Raw genomic sequence first — 20,776 nt, forward strand, 5'->3', positions numbered from 1 at the left:
GGCCGCATCGCAACAAAAACAAACGCCGCATTAACGGTGATCATACTGAGGATACGGCAGTCAATGCCGGATTCAGAGGCTCTAAACCCGGTCAGCAGAAAAAACCATTCAAAAGAACTACTCCGGGTCCGTCCAATTTGGACCGAATACTCGACCGCTTGTGCCAGATACACGACACCCTCGAAAAGCCTGCTAACCACACAAAAATGGGAATGTTGGGTATTCAAGCAGGCAGGTAAGTTAATTGCCGAAAACAATGACAAGGAGCTACATAGCGATGACGAGGACGAGACCCAACCGCCGAACAATAGAGGACAAAAGGGTTTCCTCCCACAGGTGCGGACGGTGAACATGATATACGCAACGCACATACCCAAAAGGGAGCGGAAGCGTGCACTCAGGGATGTCAACGCGATGGAGCCAGTTGCCCCGAAGTTCAATCCATGGTCCTCCTGCCCGATCACTTTTGACCGAAGGGACCACCCCACCAGCATCTGCCACAGCGGATTCGCCGCACTGGTCTTAGACCCAATCGTCGATGGATTTCACCTAACCAGAGTCCTGATGGACGACGGCAGCAGCCTGAACCTCCTTTACCAGGATACAGTGTGCAAAATGGGCATAGACCCCTCAAGGATTAAACCTACCAAAACGACCTTTAAAGACGTCATACCAGGTGTAGAAGCCAATTGTACAGGCTCAATTACACTGGATGTGGTCTTCGGATCCCCGGATAACTTCTGAAGCAAGGAGTTAATCTTTGACATAGTCCCGTTCCGCAGCGGCTATCATGCCTTGCTCAGACGCACCATGTTTGCAAAGTTCAACGCGGTGCCGCACTACGCATACCTCAAGCTCAAGATGCCAGGCCCTCGAGGAATCATCACGGTCATAGGAACATACAGCGGCTCTCGCGAAAGAAGTGCAATGCAGCCTCTTAAGGCAATTCTCGAGTCCGGCCTTTAAGCGGCCGGACACAGCTAAGCGCGCCCGGAGTAACTTACAACAAGACCACCTGGCACGTTCCGAGCACGCGTAGCAGTGCGGCCCAACCCCAGCTCCTGCGAAACATTAAAGAAGATCCTTCGCGTACACCATTACGCTCTGAAGATACCATGAGCATGGGGAGAGGGGCACGACCACGATAAACCCAGACTGCGGCTCAACCGCACCAGGAGCTCTCCAGTGTGTCGTTCTTTTTTTCTTTTTACCTTTTATTTTTGCACACAGGACTCCGTTCGTCAGAGGCCCTGTCCGGCAGCAGATCTGCCGAACTCACGATGCAACAGCCAGGGAAGGATAAAGGCTACAACGAACATACAGGTGGTCTCCGTTACGAGCATTTTTATACACCAATCTGCAGCCTACCCCGGGAGGGGGACATGTTTAACAGTCCCATACCTTGCTTGTTGCACTATTTGTATCGTTCTGCATTTGTAGCAGCACTCATTTCATAAAACAATGCAGCACCTTTTTGCTTATAATTGCATTTCCTTTTCATACATATGTTCATTCACGGCATATTGCATCCGTCCACTTTGGTACGGCTAATACACACCAGGGGCTTATGTTCCCCACGTCATGGTGTGATGAGTCCGAACACTTTCACAAGTGCGGCACCCCGAACTTATAGCACTATATGCATCGGCTCCGAATCATGTCTTGGGTCAATAGTTGGGTTTGCCCGGCTCCCATGTTTTGGTACCTTACGTTCTGTTATATCGGCTAAGGTAGCACTGGGAGAACCACTGCGATTGCGCCCCAGTTGAGCTGGGTTAATGCCTCAGTGGAGAAAGCTAAAACTGACCGTCATGATGAGGCGAGAGCCGGTCGCTGTTCGAGAGGTTTTTTGTGAGTCCTTAAAGACTTATGACGCTTAGAGCAAGGAGCCGGATACTGTCCGGCCAAGGCGTGGATAGCGCCCCAAATTCGGCCTTCCGAAGACTAGGGGCTTTGCCGAAATTTAAAATTATAGAATTCTATGGCTAAGTGAGAGTGTTCAAGCATTATAAGTCCGGTTGCCTTGTTCGCCGTGTCGAGCGCCTCTCTAGATGGACCCAAAAATGGGAACAAGAGCGCTCGAGTTTATCCCGAACACCCCAGCACTCATGGCATGGGGGCTGAAGCCGATGACTTGCCATCTCTCAGATTTGATAAACAGCCGCACAGAAGGTAATATTTTAAATTAACAAGCGTTGCTTAGCGCATATGAACCAAGTTTTCAGCGCACAGGATAACAAAATGCGAGTCTACTCAAATATTACATCTTTGGAGCACTCACCCGCAATAGTGTGGGCACCCTTCAGCACACTCTTATAATACATCTCAGGCGTGCGATGCTCCTTGCCCTCTGGTGGGGGGTCTGTCACAAACTTCTGGGCATCCATCTTGCCCCAGTGCACCTTTGCGCGGGCAAGGGCCCGACGGGCACCCTCAATACAGGCGGAGTGCTTGATAACTTCAACCCACGGGCACGCATCCACCAGCCGCCGCACCAGGCCGAAGTAGCTCCCAGGCATAGCCTCCTTAGGCCACAGCCGAACTATGAGGCCCTTCATGGCCTGTTCGGCCGCCTTGTGGAGCTCGACCAGCTGCTTCAGCTGGTCGCTAAGGGGCACCGGATGTCTGGCCTCAGCATACTGAGACCAGAAGACCTTCTTCGTCGAGCTCCCCTCCTAGGCCCGGTGGAATGCGGCAGCATTGGACACGCTGCGAGGAAGATCTGCGAACGCTCCTGGAGAGCTCCGAATTCGGGTAAGCAACAGGTAATTAACACTCACATGCTTGCTTTGCATGAAAAATGCCTTACCCGCTGCTATTTTCTTCACCGCCTCAATCTCCTGGAGGGCCTTGTAGGCTTCGGCCTCAGCGGCTTTGGCACTCTCAAGAGCCGTTGCAAGCTCAGACTCTCGAGTCTTCGAGTCACGCTCCAAGCTCTCATGTTTTTTCACGAGATCCTGGAGCTCTTACTGTACCTCCGCCACCCGCGTGTCAGGACCCCGACTCGATGTCACATCGATCTAGCCGGTAACACCTCATATCACTTTGCGGCCTCACGCACGGTATCCCCACGGGTGTCGCCTTACCTTTGCCCGGGACCGTTTGCGCCTTTTGGCTCACGTATATGATAGTGTCGCTAGCATCCATATGATAAGGAGCCCGGGCTGACATGACTAGTCGTAAACCCAAAGTGGCACAGACTTACAGGGACAGGCATCCATGACCCAGCTTCGAACGTGTCGGTCATCAGCAAGTGGGTCCGGGCTGTAGCACTGGGCTAGCAGGACTCCGGTAAACCGGGCTGTAGCGGGCTAACAGGACTCCGGTACTCAAAGCGTGACGTTTCCCCGAAGGGACAGACACAGGAACGAAGAAGGACACATGCCGGCCAGCCTAAGTGTTCCGGAGCAGTAGCAAGCTACCATGGCTCAGTGGAAACACTAGGAGACATTTCCCGGTAAGAGAGGCTACTAAAGATAAACAACTAGATGGTCAGATCCCACACATACCAAGCATTTCAATAACATACACACAATATGCTCGATATGTGCAATACAACATGGCATCACAAAATGACTCTACTACTCAAGTAGTTTATTCAATAGGCTCCGAGGAGCGAGATATTACAAACATGGGTCTCGTGACCCAACACTCAGAGCATACAAGTCAAAGCACAAGCGGAAGCTATCATGTCTGAGTACAGACATCTATAAATGAAAAGGCTGAGAAGCCTGACTATCTACCAGATCCTGCCGAGGGCACAAGATCGTAGCTGAGGTATCAAGCTAAACGTCGAAGTCCACGTGAAACTACTAGCGAGACCGAAGTCTCTCTGCAAAAACATAAAATAGGCAAACGTGAGTACAAATGTACCCAGCAAGACTTACATCAGAACTATCTACATATGCATCATTATCAACAAAGGGGATGGTAGGGTTTGACTGCAGCAAGCCAGCTTTGACTCGGTGGCTATCCTAAACTACGTCTGCAAGCGACTCTTTTGAGGTGGCGCACACGAGTCCACATATTCACCATATCAATACACCACTATGGATCCGCTCCCGTCTCCCTACGAGAACGCCATCCATAGCACTCACGCTTATCTTGCGCATTTTAAAGTATCCACTTTCACTTGTCTATGAACTGATATAAGTAATCCAGAAGTCCTTTTCCGTGGACACGGCTATTCGAATAGATGATGATAACCCTGCAGGGGTGTACTTCTTCATACATGTTTCCACCACTTAGCGTCTGCACACGACATGTGCTCGGCAGACTTCAAGCGAAAGCCGACGTGGGTGTAGACCACGACCTACCTAAACACTCAAGTCTCTAGTCCAGGTTTATCGCCTATTCGGGTTCCATCCATGAGGAGATCCGGCCGGAGTTTCGCTCACAGCCCCAAACGATGTGAACAGGGTTCCCGAGATACCAAACGGGCATCCGGTACACCGTGCCACGTACCTACCGCATCACAGCCCACCCCTACGGTCAGCGCTGTCCACGGCCTCCAGTAAGCTACAAACACCAGAAACTACTTGCAACTCCTGGACAGAGGACAAGGGTGAATAAGAAGTCGAGCGGGGTCATATTTCAGGGCCCAATGTATGGTAGTAACTGAATCATGGATCACAAACACAGAACTCAGTTCCTGAGGACGGCTGCAATGAGACAACCCACCATGTACTCCTACATGGCCTCTCACCGCTACCTTTACCAAATCGTGTTCACACACTTAGCTCACACACAGTAGGACATGTTCACACGCCTCTGATTCATCCCCGATGAATCAGACCTGACTCAACTCTAAGCAGTAGCAGGCATGACAAACAAACATGAATGAGTAGGCACATCAGGGCTGAAACAACTCCTACTCATGCTAGTGGGTTTCATCTATTTACTGTGGCAATGACAGGTCATGCAAAGGATAAAGGGGTTCAGCTACCGCAGCAAGTAACAGATGAATCGGTGTTGTCCTAATGCAGTAAAAGAGAGCAGGAGCGAGAGAGTAGGATTGTATCGGAATGAACAAGGGGGTTTTGCTTGCCTGGCACTTCTGAAGATAACATTGAGTCTTCATCAGTGTCAACGATCACATCATCGGTATCACGTCTATCGAGAGGGGACAAATACCGGCAACACAGAAAGGGAACACAATCAATGCAATGCACAATATGATGCATGATCATGACATGGCAAAATGAATGTGTTTTGGGCTAATGCAACTAGCACCAGATTAAATGAAGTTGGTTTGAATCCAAGATTCAAATTCAAACTCCATATGTGGATATTTAAATGCCCTTTATTTGATTTGTGCTAAACAGCAGCTATAAGTTGTACTAACATGCATGAAAATGGTACAGATGGATTCCTTGAATTTTTCTGATAATTTTTCATATATAATTTATTTCATTTGGAGTTACGGTTAATTTTCTATGATTTATTGAAGTTTTAGCTATTTTCTGAAATTTCTGAATAATAATAAATCCAGAAATGAATTACTGCGTCAGCATGACTTCACAGTGACGTCAGCAAGTCAACGGCGTTGTCCAGGTCAAATCTGACCTATGGGACCCACATGTCAGCTGCACAGTGATTTAACAGAGTTTAATTAACTTAACTAAATGGTTAGCCGGGTTAATTAAAGGGTAGGGCCCACCTGTCAGTGAGTCAGTGGGTTAGCTAAAATTTAATTAGCATCTAAACTAAATTAGCAGGGCCCCGGGCCCACATGTAAATGACCCAGGGGGGGTCAAACCCCTGGTCAACAGGGCCTAACACGCCGGCGGTTCGTCGCCGGTGGCAACAGGCGCGGCGGAGGGCTCGGGTTCGCTCCTCCGGCGTCCAAATGGACGGAGGAGAGCGGCTACGTGGAGCTGGAGCTCACCCGCGCCCGTTTCAGCAAGCAGCAGCAGCTAGGGCGGCCGGAGACGACGGCCCCGAGCTTGGCAGCGGCGGCCGGAGCTCGGGCGTGCTCGGGTTCGGCGTTACACGGCACGGCGAGGTCAGCTGAGGGTCTCTACGGATTACTGGGGTCGTCAGGAGCACTCGAAGGCAACGAGCGCAGGTGGAGGACCCCGGGAGCACGAAGCTCACCGGCCATGGCGGACGGCGGCTTCGGGTGCTTGTGGGGCGGCGGCTACAGGGTGCGCGAGAGAGAGAGAGGTGAGGGGAAACGACGGCAAGCTCACAGGGATGCAGCAGGGTGGCTCAGTGGGCTCGGAGACGCACCGGAGCCGACGAATTTGACGAAGATGGCCGGCGGGTCCGAGGTAGAAGACGACGGCGATGGCGGCGATGCAGGGCTTCCGGAGGGCTGTGGAACGGTGGGGAGGAAGAGGGGGTCGAGGCGGAGCTCCTGGGTGCATCGGCGAGGCTAGGGGTGGCCGGTGGCCATGGGTACGGCGACGATGACGGCGAGCTCCGCTCGGTGGTGTGCGCGGGAGGGAAGCAGAGGAGGGAACGGGGTCCAGGGGAAGAGAGGGGAGGTGCAGGGGGCGAGGGGGAGTGCGTGGCGCCCTCGGGTGCCTCCAGCGGCGAGCGGGTAAGCAGGAGGTGGCCGGAGCGTGCGCGCGCGCGTCGGGCACACGCCCCCTGCCTACTGGCAGGAGGTTGAAGACGGTGGCGACCGGGGTGGGCTGGGCCGCACAGTGCTGGACCAGCACAGGAGCTGGGCCGGCTCTGGTGGGCTGCACGGGTGAGGCCAGGTAAGTACTGTCCCTTTTAATTTTTCTGTTCTGTTTTCCTTTTTATTTTATTTTGCCACTGTTTTCAAATTCAAAATAATTTCATACAGTGCCAAAACATTCTGAAATATTTTATGTTACCTCTCTGGACTATTCCAAAAGTACATAAAACATTTCAAAGCTTTTGAAAACATATTCATTATATATTATGAATATATCCCCAAATTAAAATAGATTATTGATTTAAATTCAGAGACCAAATAATTCCTTAAAAATATTCCAGAATTTTGGTTTGATATATAACTCTTGCCAATATTCACAAAACTATTTTTAGGGCATTTTGGATTCACAGAATGCAATTTAAAGGGTGCTTGCCCTTCTTTTAATTAGATTTTGAGGTTTCCAAAATTCCTCAGTTCAGGTTTCAGAAATTTAAATATGATGCACACATGAGCTAGCCTAGAGCACTACCAGCAGCTAGGGATGTGACAACTCACCCCCACTAAACAAGAATCTCGTCTCGAGATTCAAGCGTAGGGTAAGGTGAAGGGTAACACAGACTAGTATAATCTCCACGAGCCAGGTTGCACTTCAAATGAACGTTGATTTGAACACCATCTTTGTCTTGTCGCCTTGCTCTGAGAAATCCTGCCAACATGACATGGAGGGAAGAAGGAGACTCTAGAAGGGTCGATCTTCTTGAAGATCGAACAACTCACGGAATGAGACATAGAACCATCTCTCGGGTTTAGACACGAGATACACATCAAGAGGGGTGGAAAGAAACGGATGACGAAGGTTCACTGGGTAGACAACAATTCCACACTTAAGAAGGTGGTAAAATATCGTCCACGTAGCGAGGAGTTTAGTTGCCATGAAACCACGACGAAGCATCCTGGAGAAGGGTGATTCGTAGATTATTTCCTTAAGTGGCAAAAAGAATTACCTTTGATATAGAGATCATTAAGACTCTCTATATCAGCCGAAGGCAAATCACAGCAATCGATTGGCGGGGGTCGGTAGAATGGCATACTCGGACTTGGATGATGTGGATTACCTTGTTGAAGACAACGTAATGGATGAATTTGCTTATTACCGGAAATGGAAGAGACCCATGGTAGAATGGCACATTGGCGGTGCAAGCTGAGAACAAAATGCAAATGCTGGGAATGATTCTGGTAACTGGGGAAGAACCCAACAAAAGAGAGTGAATTCACTGTTTGAAAAGGTCATAGCATTTGCCGAGGAAACTGAGAGCAAACCCAGCTAGTGCCGAGGATAACACGTAGCGCTTGTGCGTGCTCTCAAGAACTTGAGCATTTCCACAATCATCAAGGTTTTATCAGCAACCGCGTCAAGGGTGCTGACAACACAACATACTACCATGATGAATAGCGATGGACGATGCAGCTGCAAAGGAAGATAACATCAACTCAGATTTCACCCTAGCGAGGCCAAGGAAACAAAATCTGGATGATCGACTGAGAGACATCTAGCACTCCACTTCTAATGTTCTCCTTGATGTGCTAGTGTAACCCATTCATAGATATGGTTTGATATCTAGAACATCAAGTAAAAAGGTTGGACTTCGGGAGCACAAGAATCCATAAGGGATAACTACGGAGGTAAGTCTTGCAAAATCCTTATGGGGAGGTGGCCAACTTCTTTGATCAAGATACTATAATAATAGGTCTTTCGGCTGGGTGGTGCTGGCCATGACATCCACCTTACCCGTTATCGAGGAACCAATACTATAGTTCTTGGGGAAATGTTCCAACCATCATATCTGCCTGAGATTCAGATCTAGTTGGTGTCAGGATATTCCAGACTCATCGAGTCTAGGAAGAAAAATGAAAGTTTGCAACACAAATCGACGAGATGACATTGCGAGATTCTCGGAAGATGAACTACGATAGCAAGCTCCAAAACATGAGCTGGTTCTGCTACAAACATGTGAACACGTTGTCCAAGAAAAGCATGACCACAAAGTAGTCTTATAATAAAACACTACCGAGTTCAGGTTGGGAACCATCAGCGAGGATATCGAAGTTCTTTCATAAGTCCGGATTAGCTCTTATGGAGGAACTCCTTCTCCTTGAACAAATCAATCAGTGGCTTGGTGTGCTAGGGATACATATAGATTGAAGGTTGCAAGTCTTCAAACCACAGCATTCTTCGCACGTGTGCATGACTGATTTGGAATGATTCCAAAGAAAGCAACATTGACTTTCTCGAATCCACGGCGGCAACTTGCATCAGATGCACATGAATTAAAGGAAGTCACTACCTTCATCCAAACATATGCTTCATGAGCTAGCATGAACAAATGCTTTCAAAAGTTTCCAACACTAACTTAATGTTCAACAACATCATGGAGGAGATAAGCATGTTGTCAATGGGCTCAACAACAACTCATCGGAATTTCCATATCACTGGACTTCCACCATCGTGTGAACACGGTGATAGTATTGGTCAGACCAAAGATGTAATGGTGTATGCTCGAGGGATCAACCACGAATAAGACAACATTACGAGCATCGTTGGTACTGATTTAATTTGATGATAGCCCACACTCAAATCAAAGGATTGATAAGACAATAGGTCCAGCAACTGGTCACAGGGACCAATCGATGAAGATATCATCTTTCTTCAACACACGCTACACAAGAATATCCCTTTGGAACGAACTAAGTGAGGCAAGCTTTTATCTTCCAACTCTCCAAGTTGTTGTCTAGCTTAACCAACTAGCTCAGGGATATCTAACACCGATTCTTGGAGAGAAGGTGGTTCACAAAAAACCAACTTGATCACGAACTCAACATAGCGGTCAGGTGACAACCCGGTAACACCTCCAAGAAGATATTTGGAAAGTCACGAACCACCGGTATGTTACTAAGCTCGAGAACAATCTTTCTTTTGAGGGCAAGACGATATGATCAAATGAGTGAGGACTTGACAAGATCCTAACTCATCAATCGAAGGGTGCACCGAAATAAGGACTAGGTAGCACGATCAGTCTTAGAAGGATGATTCGAAAACCAACATACTAAGAATGAAATTATTATCCTTTAACTACCAAGCAACGGGGTTGCTAGGAGTATTGAGTTCACACATCATGATTCACTTGTCGGCACTCCGGCTGCAACAACACAGAACCGAGGAATGAACAATGATGGCAAGAAGTATCACTGTACCAAGAGTTCATAGGATGGTGTGCAATTCCTATAACAATCGAGATATAAAGATGGTAATACTTCAGGGTAGAACAGGATCAAAGGCTGGATTAGCAATTTGATCTGCGGGGCACAACTTCTTTGACCCAATCCTGGATATGGAAGAGGTACTGGAGTTTGTTTCTCCTAGTCATTCTGCGATAGAATGGCTTGACGGACCACAAGAGTATTAGGCATCAATAAACGAACGCACGCATACTCTTGACTATCAATTGATAGACGAGGGTCAGAATGTAACTAAAGAGAACAACTCAAAGGAACATATAATTTTCTGAGTTGTGGATGCATAGATTAGTATGTCGAACCAAGTTCAACATATTTCTCCCGGATAACCCATGCAGAAAGGTAGAACTGGCAGAGTCACGATTTATGAATGGAGAACTCCTCAAGAATAATCCTGTTGTGATATTTCAGTTCAACGAGGAACTTCTGCCATAAGTAGTTCATGGTACCTGGAAGAAGGAGATACCATGGGCTTCAAGGACTATCGCAAAGGTTACTAATAACCTAAGGGAACTAGCAACTACTATCGACATGAAGTAAGTAGAGTGAATCTCGGGTTCAAGAACCCAGGAATAGAATACCTACTACTAAGTAGCATCACGGAATGCTTTCGAGAATGATGGCCAGAATCCTCACACTGGGACACAAAACATTGCTAGATTACTAGGTGATCCCCTAAGACACCTAGGGTCGTAATAATATCTCCAACATATATGTCAAGGTATCGGAGTACCTCAACTTACTGATTAGTGTGGTTAATCTGGCCCATGGGAACATTGAAACGGAAAGAAAGGATTTGCAAATGCATCAGACTACTTAGAAACCTGGGATGACTCGGACAGCATAACGGCTATAATTGCTCAAAAAGATTTGAGACAATCACAAAAATGGTGGCATAACCACTCAGAAGCACAATATCAAGGTTCCGAGATCAGCAATTAACATACGGAAGTAGTAGGAACTGAACTGAGACTTAAATCCAACAATCTTATAAGTCTACTGATTAGTAACACGTGATCCTAATAGAAAGAAGAGATAGCCTAGTTCTTAATCCCCACAGGAAAGATAAGATGACTCAGATCAGAAGGGCATGAGGTATAAGGAGTAAAAGAGCCTTACGTTCCATCCCACAATCAATTCCCTTATATAACTAAAGAATTTCTAAACTCAACTTCGACCAGTTTGGCTTGGTAATCCTACAGGCAGTCAAGCTCTGATACCAACGCTGTCAGGACCCCGACTCGATGTCACATCGATCTAGCCGGTAACACCTCATATCACTTTGCGGCCTCACGCACGGTATCCCCACGGGTGTCGCCTTACCTTTGCCCGGGACCGTTTGCGCCTTTTGGCTCACGTATATGATAGTGTCGCTAGCATCCATATGATAAGGAGCCCGGGCTGACATGACTAGTCGTAAACCCAAAGTGGCACAGACTTACAGGGACAGGCATCCATGACCCAGCTTCGAACGTGTCGGTCATCAGCAAGTGGGTCCGGGCTGTAGCACTGGGCTAGCAGGACTCCGGTAAACCAGGCTATAGCGGGCTAACAGGACTCCGGTACTCAAAGCGTGACGTTTCCCCGAAGGGACAGACACAGGAACGAAGAAGGACACATGCCGGCCAGCCTAAGTGTTCCGGAGCAGTAGCAAGCTACCATGGCTCAGTGGAAACACTAGGAGACATTTCCCGGTAAGAGAGGCTACTAAAGATAAACAACTAGATGGTCAGATCCCACGCATACCAAGCATTTCAATAACATACACACAATATGCTCGATATGTGCAATACAACATGGCATCACAAAATGACTCTACTACTCAAGTAGTTTATTCAATAGGCTCCGAGGAGCGAGATATTACAAACATGGGTCTCGTGACCCAACACTCAGAGCATACAAGTCAAAGCACAAGCGGAAGCTATCATGTCTGAGTACAGACATCTATAAATGAAAAGGCTGAGAAGCCTGACTATCTACCAGATCCTGCCGAGGGCACAAGATCGTAGCTGAGGTATCAAGCTAAACGTCGAAGTCCACGTGAAACTACTAGCGAGACCGAAGTCTCTCTGCAAAAACATAAAATAGGCAAACGTGAGTACAAATGTACCCAGCAAGACTTACATCAGAACTATCTACATATGCATCATTATCAACAAAGGGGATGGTAGGGTTTGACTGCAGCAAGCCAGCTTTGACTCGGTGGCTATCCTAAACTACGTCTGCAAGCGACTCTTTTGAGGTGGCGCACACGAGTCCACATATTCACCATATCAATACACCACTATGGATCCGCTCCCGTCTCCCTACGAGAACGCCATCCATAGCACTCACGCTTATCTTGCGCATTTTAAAGTATCCACTTTCACTTGTCTATGAACTGATATAAGTAATCCAGAAGTCCTTTTCCGTGGACACGGCTATTCGAATAGATGATGATAACCCTGCAGGGGTGTACTTCTTCATACATGTTTCCACCACTTAGCGTCTGCACACGACATGTGCTCGGCAGACTTCAAGCGAAAGCCGACGTGGGTGTAGACCACGACCTACCTAAACACTCAAGTCTCTAGTCCAGGTTTATCGCCTATTCGGGTTCCATCCATGAGGAGATCCGGCCGGAGTTTCGCTCACAGCCCCAAACGATGTGAACAGGGTTCCCGAGATACCAAACGGGCATCCGGTACACCGTGCCACGTACCTACCGCATCACAGCCCACCCCTACGGTCAGCGCTGTCCACGGCCTCCAGTAAGCTACAAACACCAGAAACTACTTGCAACTTCTGGACAGAGGACAAGGGTGAATAAGAAGTCGAGCGGGGTCATATTTCAGGGCCCAATGTATGATAGTAACTGAATCATGGATCACAAACACAGAACTCAGTTCCTGAGGACGGCTGCAATGAGACAACCCACCATGTACTCCTACATGGCCTCTCACCGCTACCTATACCAAAATGTGTTCACACACTTAGCTCACACATAGTAGGACATGTTCACACGCCTCTGATTCATCCCCGATGAATCAGACCTGACTCAACTCTAAGCAGTAGCAGGCATGACAAACAAACATGAATGAGTAGGCACATCAGGGCTCAAACAACTCCTACTCATGCTAGTGGGTTTCATCTATTTACTGTGGCAATCACAGGTCATGCAAAGAACAAAGGGGTTCAGCTACCGCAGCAAGTAACAGATGAATCGGTGTTGTCCTAATGCAGTAAAAGAGAGCAGGAGCGAGAGAGTAGGATTGTATTGGAATGAACAAGGGGGTTTTGCTTGCCTGGCACTTCTGAAGATAACATTGAGTCTTCATCAGTGTCAACGATCACATCATCGGTATCATGTCTATCGAGAGGGGACAAATACCGGCAACACAGAAGGGAACACAATCAATGCAATGCACAATATGATGCATGATCATGACATGGCAAAATGAATGTGTTTTGGGCTAATGCAACTAGCACCAGATTAAATGAAGTTGGTTTGAATCCAAGATTCAAATTCAAACTCCATATGTGGATATTTAAATGCCCTTTATTTGATTTGTGCTAAACAGCAGCTATAAGTTGTACTAACATGCATGAAAATGGTACAGATGGATTCCTTGAATTTTTCTGATAATTTTTCATATATAATTTATTTCATTTGGAGTTACGGTTAATTTTCTATGATTTATTGAAGTTTTAGCTATTTTCTGAAATTTCTGAATAATAATAAATCCAGAAATGAATTACTGCGTCAGCATGACTTCACAGTGACGTCAGCAAGTCAACGGCGTTGTCCAGGTCAAATCTGACCTATGGGACCCACATGTCAGCTGCACAGTGATTTAACAGAGTTTAATTAACTTAACTAAATGGTTAGCCGGGTTAATTAAAGGGTAGGGCCCACCTGTCAGTGAGTCAGTGGGTTAGCTAAAATTTAATTAGCATCTAAACTAAATTAGCAGGGCCCCGGGCCCACATGTAAATGACCCAGGGGGGCTCAAACCCCTGGTCAACAGGGCCTAACACGCCGGCGGTTCGTCGCCGGTGGCAACAGGCGCGGCGGAGGGCTCGGGTTCGCTCCTCCGGCATCCAAATGGACGGAGGAGAGCGGCTACGGGGAGCTGGAGCTCACCCGCGCCCGTTTCAGCAAGCAGCAGCAGCTAGGGCGGCCGGAGACGACGGCCCCGAGCTTGGCAGCGGCGGCCGGAGCTCGGGCGTGCTCGGGTTCGGCGTTACACGGCACGACGAGGTCAGCTGAGGGTCTCTACGGATTACTGGGGTCGTCAGGAGCACTCGAAGGCAACGAGCGCAGGTGGAGGACCCCGGGAGCACGAAGCTCACCGGCCATGGCGGACGGCGGCTTCGGGTGCTTGTGGGGCGGCGGCTACAGGGTGCGCGCGAGAGAGAGAGGTGAGGGGAAACGACGGCAAGCTCACAGGGATGCAGCAGGGTGGCTCAGTGGGCTCGGAGACGCACCGGAGCCGATGAATTTGACGAAGATGGCCGGCGGGTCCGAGGTAGAAGACGACGGCGATGGCGGCGATGCAGGGCTTCCGGAGGGCTGTGGAACGGTGGGGAGGAAGAGGGGGTCGAGGCGGAGCTCCTGGGTGCATCGGCGAGGCTAGGGGTGGCCGGTGGCCATGGGTACGGCGACGATGACGGCGAGCTCCGCTCGGTGGTGTGCGCGGGAGGGAAGCAGAGGAGGGAACGGGGTCCAGGGGAAGAGAGGGGAGGTGCAGGGGGCGAGGGGGAGTGTGTGGCGCCCTCGGGTGCCTCCAGCGGCGAGCGGGTAAGCTGGAGGTGGCCGGAGCATGCGCGCTCGTCGGGCACACGCCCCCCTGCCTACTGGCAGGAGGTTGAAGACGGTGGCGACCGGGGTGGGCTGGGCCGCACAGTGCTGGACCAGCACAGGAGCTGGGCCGGCTCTGGTGGGCTGCACGGGTGAGGCCAGGTAAGTACTGTCCCTTTTAATTTTTCTGTTCTGTTTTCCTTTTTATTTTATTTTGCCACTGTTTTCAAATTCAAAATAATTTCATACAGTGCCAAAACATTCTGAAATATTTTATGTTACCTCTCTGGACTATTCCAAAAGTACATAAAACATTTCAAAGCTTTTGAAAACATATTCATTATATATTATGAATATATCCCCAAATTCAAATAGATTATTGATTTAAATTCAGAGACCAAATAATTCCTTGAAAATATTCCAGAATTTTGGTTTGATATATAACTCTTGCCAAAATTCACAAAACTATTTTTAGGGCATTTTGGATTCACAGAATGCAATTTAAAGGGTGCTTGCCCTTCTTTTAATTAGATTTTGAGGTTTCCAAAATTCCTCAGTTCAGGTTTCAGAAATTTAAATATGATGCACACATGAGCTAGCCTAGAGCACTACCAGCAGCTAGGGATGTGACACCGCGCCTCCTGCCTCTCTCGCTCGGTGCACTCCACGGCCGCATTGCATTCGGCCGCGGCCACCGCCGCCTTCAGGGTCGCCACGTCGTTAGTGGCCCCTGCAATACCCAAGTTATCCTTGTCATTTTTCTTGCAAGCAAATCCTTTTCTGCAACGTACAATTTTCATAAGGTATTACTCACCTTCTTTTTCCTCGAGCTGCTTCTTGGCATGGCCGAGCTCGTTCTCGGACCGCTCGAGGTTTTCCTTCAACGTATTGACCTCCGCAGTCAGTGCGGCGGAGGTCAGCAGCACAGCCTGCAATCCCATATTGACATATTTTCATGACTCTTTCGTTTATCTTTCTAAAGATCCTCAGTATGGCTTTTCTTTCCGAACACCGAACCTAGCATCAGGGGCTACTGTCTATGCGGTACCATTTTACATATATTGAAATTCTTACCTCAAAGCCTGTTAGAAGGCTGCCGCAGGCTTTGGTCAGCCTGCTCTTGGCGAGCTGAACCTTCTGAATCACCGCACTCATAATAGTGCGGTGTTCCTCTTCGATGGAGGCGCCGTTGAGCGCCTCCAGCAAATTGTCCGGCACCTCCAGTAGGACGGAGGCAGCCGGCGTCGCGGTCTTGCCCTTCTTACGAAGGGGTCGTCCGCCGGACTCCGGAGCCACTGTGGCCTCCGGGGCTGAGTCCGGTGCAAAGTCCGGGAGGTTGTCCTGCGACACCTCCGGGGCGTCCTCCTCCTGGTAGGTCCCTTCCTGGGACCCCACCTCGGCGTCGTCCGTGGCACTGGGGGTGGAGGCAGTCGGAAGGGAATCCATATCCGACGCACCCAAGGACCCGCTCGACGAAACGGGAAGATCATCCTTGGGCGGACTGCAGGGTTGTATGCGGCATTAGAAAGACATTATGTGGCGAAAATAAATAACCTTGAAGTTATTCGGGAGTTCGGATACTTACGATCTCGCCTTCCCTCCCCCTGCTGGGGGAGAGGCTTTCTTCTCCTCCTCGCCTTGGTGGGAGGAGTCGGCCTCGGATTCATCATCCGATAGCACCTGAAAACGGGAACTCTTCTGAGTCCCCGTGGCCTTCTTCTTGGCCTTCTTCTCCAGCACCACGTGGGGTGCCGGAGCCAGCATCCCCGTTAAGCGGGCGTCCGCTGGGTCCTCTGGCAATGGGGCTGGACAGATAGTCCGTTCGGCCTTCTTCAGCCAGTCCTGTCAAAGGAAAGGGAGTTTAGATCCCGCATAGAGTCAAACTATGGAAAACACACGTCCCTTAAAGGAGGAAATCACTTACCTCGTCAGCTGGACACTGCGAGCGGAATCCGCGATCTTCGGTAGCGGATGCGGGAGCTTCGGCGCCCTTGAACAGCACCTTCCAGACATCCTCATACGTAGTGTCGAAGAGCCCGCTCAGGGTCTGGTGCTGCGCCGGATCGAACTCCCACATGTTGAAGCCCCGTCGTTGGCACGGGAGAATCCGGCGGATGAGCATGATCTAGACTACGTTGACAAGCTTGAGCTTCTTGTCCACCAGCTTCTGGATACAGGCTTGGAGTCCGGCTAGCTCCTCTGAATTCCCCCAGATCAGGCCACTCTCTTTCCAGGAGGTGAGCCGTGTAGGGATGCCGGATCTGAATTCGGGGACCGCTGCCCAATCGGCGTCATGCGGCTCGGTGATGTAGAACCACCCCGATTGCCACCCCTTGATGGTTTCCACGAAAGTGCCTTCCAGCCACGTAACGTGGGACATCCTGCCCACCATGGCGCCTCCGCACTCCGCTTGGCTGCCCTTCACAACCTTCGGCTTGACACTGAAGGTCTTGAGCCACAAGCCAAAGTGGGGCTGGATGCAGAGGAAGGCCTCGCACACGATGATAAACGCCGAGATGTTGAGGATGAAATTCGGGGCCAGATCATGGAAATCCAGGCTGTAGTAGAACATGAGCCCCCGGACGAAGGGATGAAGTGGGAAGCCCAGTCCGTGGAGGAAATGGGGAAGAAACACTACCCTCTCATGGGGCCTGGGGGTGGGGATGAGTTGTCCCTCGTCGGGGAGCCAATGCACGATGTCGCTAGACAAGTATCCGGTGTCGCGCAGCTTCTGGATCTGCCCCTCTGTGACGGAGGTGGCCATCCACTTGCCTCTCGCTCCGGACATAGTTGGAGAAGGTTAAGGTGAGAAGTGCGGACTTGGGCGCTGGAGCACAAGTTCGCAGAGATGGATAAGCCAAGGAGGAAGAAGGCACAGGTAAAAAGGTTGGATCTTTATCCCCTTATATGGGCGGACGGAAACACGCGTCCCCACCGGCCTGGTAAAACTTGCTTATCTCCCAAGCGTCACAATTAATGACGCTGTTGGGTTACCCACGTCCGTATTGATGGGAATCCCGGAATAAGGGGAACACGATCTCTGCTTCGACAAGACGTGCCAAGGAAACCGCCTCGCTAAAACGCGCTGAGGTGGAACAATAAAAACAATTTGAGTAAAGGCTTGGAAGTGGTGTGACGTCACGCCACAGAATACGTCGGCAGATTGATCTTGTGTAATACTATTCTCTCTACGGTGGTATGTGGAATTTATTTTTGCAGAGCCGGACACTATCCTGGTGTTCACAATCTTTTATAAAATTATTCAGAGGAGGAACCCGCCTTGCAACGCCGAAGACAATATGCGCGCCGGACTCGTCGTCATTGAAGCCTGGTTCAGGGGCTACTGAGGGAGTTCCGGACTAGGGGGTGTCCGGATAGCCGAACTATCATCATCGACCGGACTCTAAGACTATGAAGATACAAGATTGAAGACTTCGTCCCGTGTCCGAATGGGACTTTCCTTGGCGTGGAAGGCAAGCTTGGCGATACGGATATGTAGATCTCCTACTTTTGTAACCGACTCCGTGTAACCCTAGCCCTCTCCGGTGTCTATATAAACCGGATGGCTGTAGTCCATAAGACGAACAACAATCATACCATAGGCTAGCCTCTAGGGTTTAGCCTCCTTGATCTCGTGGTAGATCTACTCTTGTAACCCACATCATCAATATTAATCAAGCAGGACGTAGGGTTTTACCTCCATCAAGAGGGCCCGAACCTGGGTAAAAACATCGTGTCCCTCGTCTCCTGTTACCATCCGCCTAGACGCACAGTTCGGGACCCCCTACCCGAGATCCGCCGGTTTTGACACCGACACCAGGTGTCATCACGATGGATCGACACCCGTGGTAACCGACATGGGGAAGGAGAGTGCACCGTGCCTGCATCACCTTCGGCCCTGCCACCACCGGCATGTGGTGGCTCGATGAAGCGTCGGCCTACGGGCCCCGCTGGTCATGGCTCATCTTTGTTGGCGATGCCAACGAGGCTCCGGATGGTGGCTCTCCACTCGTCGAGCTTCTCCGCAGCAGGAGGAAAGTCGAGGAGCAGCTGCGCGTGCACCAAAGCTTCTACTGGCGTGGGCGGCGCCGAAAGCTGCATGGACCGTGACGCGCTCCGACTTCTAACCATGTTAGAAGGAGCTCTATCACGGCCTTGTAGCTGTCCGCCATTTTCACCAGCACGTCGGCATGCATGCTGGCCTCCTTCATCCTACGAAAGATGCGCAGGACTCTTCCCACGGCGGCGTCTAGGGTCACTAGTGTGGCGACGCTGCTCTCGCTCACAACTTGGGAAGAGCGCATCATGGGCGCCGGTGTAGGTGTCTTGGAGGTTGCCGCGCCACCGATAGGTGGCATGGCGATGCCTTTGGAGGGCCCCACGCCGCCTGCGGGGGTCCCAGCTCTGTCTTTGGATTTGGCGACATGCGACCTGTCGTCTTGCGCATGAACGACGCCGCTCGCCAAGCTTTGACCGCCAGAGCGATGTGGGTATTCGTGGGCGGCGCCCCGGGTTTTGTCCGCGACCGCCCCCCTACTTGCCCGCACCGGTATGGGCTGGCCAGCTCCGGATGAACTGATCGCCGTCGTCGTCTGCCTCTTGGGAGCCATGGCGACGAAGAACTGCTAGACTAGCTGCTAGACCGGATTCTCAAAACTGCACCCCCTACCTAGTGCGCCAAATATGTCGGTGGAAACGACACCTATGGGATTACTGGAATCCCTACTGCGGTCAGTGGGCGCGAGGTTGTAGAAAGAGCAGGTCTAGGAGCCAGCACACAAATCGTATACCCAGGTTCGGGCCGTGAGGACGTGTAATACCCTAGTCCTGCTTTGGTGTATATTTGGGTGTTCTTGTGTTCTTGAACTAGCTACAGTGCGTGCGTAGTCCAAAAAAGCCGAATCCCTCTCCCGTATGCCTCGGCCTCCTTTTATAGGAAAAACAGAATGCCACAGTGGCACACAGGAGGTGGAAAGTGCATGCGGTGGCTGAGTCTATCCTCGGGCACCGTCGGAAAAACGCAGTTAATGCGCTGCCGACGTGCCCTTCTTGCTATCGCCACTTCGCCTTACTTCAACACGCGTCCAGGCCAGCGCGGCGTGTAGAGCCATGTAGGCTGGCAGGCTGCTGAGCTAGCACGGTGGCAGGGTCTTCATGAAGATCTGCATGCCACCACGCAGGTGCTTGCTGAGCTGGTCTAGGGGTCGCACGTCACCACGTAGGTGCTCGCCTGGCTGGCTGGGCTATCAGCTACATGGGAACGGCAGTGGAGTCTTGGCGGGCGCGGGCCTGAACGCAGCCCCGCCGATGTCCTCGGCAAGGGTCTTGTCGGGGCCCCGGCAAGGGTCTTGCCGCGGCATCACGATCGTCCCCAGCAAGGATCTTGTTAGAGGTCTCATGGATTTCCTCGATGAGGATCTTGTCGAGGACCATCGTCTTCTGGTCCTTATCTGGTCTTGTGTGTTCATGATCTTCACGAAGATCTGTATGCCACTGTGGAGGTGCATCCCGAGCCTTGGTTCCAATGTGGTTGATGGCGTTGGAACCCTTGGGCTCAAGGATGGCGCGCTCTGCTGGCGTTGGGCAAGTTGCCTCGGCAAGGGTCTTGCCGGGGGAGCCTACCTCGCCCTCTCTGCTCCTTGTGTCTCTGGTCTTGGTGTTGCCTGATTGTGTTATGGCTTCGGCTTCCCTCCTCTACCCTGTTAAGTGTGTCCGTGGGCGTGGCTCTGACTGCCCGTGCACAACTAAAGGGGTAAAAAAGAGAGCTCCTATTTTTGTACACCGACATGAGCATAGGTGCCAGCGGCTCTACCCCGGCAACAGATGTTGCCGGGGAGGGAACCACTCCTCCTCACCCTGTCACAGGTAAGCCGCCTGCCTCCTGTCTCCTGCCGTCTTCACCATGTGACTTTCTTTCTTTTTCTTTCTATTTCTCTGTTCTGAGCTTTGACTTTGGTTCTGCCTCATTCTCCTTTTGGGTCTTCAGACCCTCTCTCGACGGACCAAATGGACATCGACGCTATCATTGAGGAGACCGCCAAGGATGCCTAAGCTGAGGCCGCTAAACTCACAGT

Source organism: Triticum aestivum, chromosome 4B, assembly GCF_018294505.1.
Source record: "Triticum aestivum cultivar Chinese Spring chromosome 4B, IWGSC CS RefSeq v2.1, whole genome shotgun sequence".
Taxonomy (NCBI): Eukaryota; Viridiplantae; Streptophyta; class Magnoliopsida; order Poales; family Poaceae; genus Triticum; species Triticum aestivum.